Source organism: Triticum dicoccoides, chromosome 7A (assembly GCF_002162155.2).
Source record: "Triticum dicoccoides isolate Atlit2015 ecotype Zavitan chromosome 7A, WEW_v2.0, whole genome shotgun sequence".
NCBI classification, from domain to species: domain Eukaryota; kingdom Viridiplantae; phylum Streptophyta; class Magnoliopsida; order Poales; family Poaceae; genus Triticum; species Triticum dicoccoides.
In genome coordinates this window covers 23602661-23606267 of record NC_041392.1, presented here as the reverse complement: position 1 = coordinate 23606267, position 3607 = coordinate 23602661, and the positions used below count along the sequence as shown (strand labels likewise).

At 46.2% G+C, this 3607-nt stretch overlaps 1 pseudogene; it reads right to left on the bottom strand.

The window, feature by feature from the left end:
* Window positions 1–516: 516 nt before the first annotated feature.
* Window positions 517–3607, bottom strand: part of LOC119332911 — a 4693-nt pseudogene continuing 1602 nt past the window's right edge.

Sequence of the window (3607 nt, the reverse complement as noted above, 5' to 3'; positions counted from 1 at the left end):
CACCCAGATGCCGCCGCTTGGCCCAAAGGGTGTATTGTTGCGCCGGGTCAGCAAGCACGCGCGGACGTCGGTCTGCAAACTTTAGTTACTTGATCCTGGGAGCAGTGGCTTGTGAAGGACAAACGCTTCCACTTCGCCATGGGCAGCAGATACTTGCCCGATTATGCACCCAAAAAGGAATGAGTTGTTGAGTCAGCTCAAACTGAGGCTTAACTGATTGGTTTAATTTCTATTTTTATTTACAGAAAAAACCGTTATCATGCATTTGATCATTTCCTATCTACTGAAATATAAATCTAAAGCAAACATAATAAACTATAAACCTGGGTAGATCAGTAACAACCCACATATTTAGTCCAACATGTCAGCCGCCGCTATATATTCATGTTCATCTTCTTTTCTCGTCTTGTTATAGGAGTGACTTCTATAACATATCTTCTTTTTTCAATAAAAAACAACATTATCCCCAGGTGGTTCAACCTCCTTTTCAAAAAAAAAAAAACAATATATCTCCCCTCACGGATCTCCCATCTCCTGCTCATTCAGGACTTGATACTTCAACCCCCTCCTATCATCCCTAGCATCAATGGAGATCGTTGAGCCCTTACACACTTCCCCATTGACCAACATATTTGAAAGAATTGCTGTCACATGCTTCCGCATCCACCTCTTTAAAGGCCTTGCGCCGTACCCCTACAAGCATTCAGGAACGATGGGTTAGGGAGACATATAATTTCTTTATTAGTCAATTCAACTTGCCCACTAGCCTGAGAATGATAATGTGATGCTACTCTATGGTTTACATCATATTTACTCAAAAGAGCCTCCAATAAGTTTTTTCATTTTTAAAACTGGATATTAGATCTTTATCTTGTGGTGATTGTGATAAGAAGCTATGCTTCTCGTTAATAAAAAAGAGATAGAAGAAGGTATGCTTACTGTGTCATGTGATTCTGATAAAATTACTTCCAAGGCGGCATCAGTCACACATAAAGAAAATCCCTTATTAGCCATCATGGCAACGATTCTCTTAATTTGGATATTTGCAATCTCCCTAAGTTCGTTGCGTGAAAGCGGTTCAAATATTGCAATTTCACTCAGTCTGTTGATAAGACTAGGCTTGAAGCATTTCTCAACCTGCATGTACAAGTATTATATATGATTATCATTCACTGATGGCATTTTTTTGTGAAAAATCATCGATGAGATTACAAGGGAGATAATTTGGGATATACGGACCTCTTTCATGAGAAGATCACGTGCATTTTCCATTGTGCTTTCTCCGGTCAGTCCATTTGACAGGTGCTCTGATCCTAGATTTGAAGTCATAATGATGATTGTATTCTTGAAATCTACATTCCGTCCTTTTCCATCAATCAACATACCATCATCGAGGAGTTGAGTAAAACATTGATAATCGAGGAATTTGCCTTATCCACCTCATCAAAAAGGATAACACTATATGGTTGGCGTCTGACTTTCTCTGAGAGTTGTCCCTCTCCTTCATAGCTTTAGTAAGTGAAACCAAGACGTGAGGCATGGTGATGAAGTGCCAAAAAGAAACACATACGCAAAAAGTGTACGAGTTATACCTTCGAGATCCTCCAATGAGATGCGACAACGATCCACTATCAGCATACTCGGACATGTCAAAGCGAACTAACATCTTCTCGTTGTTAAATAGCTTCTCGGCAAGTGCTTTGGCAAGCTCTGTCTTTCCAACGCCGGTCGAGCCCAAAAAGAGGAAAGAACATATCGGTTGATCAAATTTATCAAGACCTACCCCAGAACTTAACACTGCTTGCGCAACCAAATTAACTGCTTCATTCTGGCCAACAACCCGCTCATGCAATCTATCTATTAAATGGGCCAGCTTTTCCTCGCCTTGATCAAGTGTGGTGACAGGAATTCTAGTCCATCGGCTCACAACCTTCAAACAGTATTAGAAAATGGTAATTAAGAGCATATAATAATGAAATAATTGAAAGTATTCAGAATATGTGATTAGGAATGACCTGCGTGACGTGAGCTGGACCAACGACTAGCTCGCCCGGTGCATTTATTTCTCTTTGTTTGCTGGCGTGCAACTTTACGGTAGTGCATGCCTGGTCCATGAGATCAATTGCTTTATCAGGAAATTTACGACCTGGAACAAAACAAAATCCACAATTTTCTTCAAGATGCACGTATTTACAAGAGTAATACTAATTCATATCAATTCTCGACAATATGACAAACTTACCAGTAATATAACGGGCAGCGAGCTCTACAGCAGCAACAAGTGCCTCCTCGTCAATTTTCAAGCCATGGTGCTCTTGGTACTTGTGCTTCAGCCCCCGCAGGATGGCAACTGTCGTTCGCATGCTCGGCTCCCCGACCTCAACCTTTTGGAACCGCCGCTCGAGCGCCGCATCCCGCTCAACGTACCTGTAATACTCTTGATAGGTCGTAGCACCAATGCAGCGGAGGCGACCACGGGCCAACGCAGGCTTGATGATGTTGGCGGCGTCCGTGGTGCCGCTTTGATCGCCTGCGCCAATGAGCATATGCATCTGGTCTATGAAGAGGATCAATTTGCCCCCTTCATCCTCGGCCTGCTTGATGGCCTCCTTCAAGCGCTGCTCGAACATGCCGCGCAAGTTGGTCCCAGCGATCATCGCCCCGACATCGAGCACCCCGATGCGGGCTCCAACGAGAAGGTCAGGTACCGTCCCGGCAGCGATCCGTTTGGCAAGGCCCTCGACGATGGCGGTCTTGCCGACTCCCGCGGCTCCGACCAGCGCGGCACAGTTCTTGGTCCGGCCGCAGAGGATGCAGATGACGCGGTCAATCTCGTTGTCGCGGCCGATGACCGGATCAACACTGCCGGCGTCCAAGATCCTCAGTCTGTAGGGTCGCCGAGGCAGCAGATCAGCCGTGGGGTCGACGCTGCAGTACCTCCACGCCGACCAGCACAAAGCAGCGAAAGAAACGATCAAGGCCACGTCGTCCGGCTGCACCTGCACCATGTTTGGCGTGCCGAAGAAGTAGAAGAAGAAGCAGCGCAGCGGAAGAATAATTCTTCTTTTCGATTAGGTCAATGCGCTGCCGATCGATGTATGTCACCGTGCGCACAAACCGAGTAGGCGTACGTGTTGACGCAGAGCTCGAGGGCCTATTTCTGGGGATACTTCCGTAGCGATTCAATCAATATATATGCCGCTGGATCGATTCCACAAGGAGCGATTTATTGCAACCGGAACGTGTCGCTCCTGTGCTCTTATTTCCTTCTGATTTCGTATTTCGTAGTTGATCACATATACAGAGTATAGGACCGAACTATATAGCTAACCTATATAGCAATCTAAAGCGCCGTCCAGGCGGCTTGGAACCCTAGCCGCCGCCAGGAGGCCAATCTTCCAGCACCGTCCTCCGGCGGCTCCCCTCCGCCGGCGACGTCGGTCATCGGTGTTAGAAGGCAATGCAACTCTCGATATATTGAGCGGGTGCACGGTGCACGTATATATGGGTACAAGGGCAGCCCTCAGCCTCATCTATACAAGGAAACTAGAGGCGGGGCCGGTAGGAGATTATCCTAACAAATACATGCACATATATGTTCAACCCC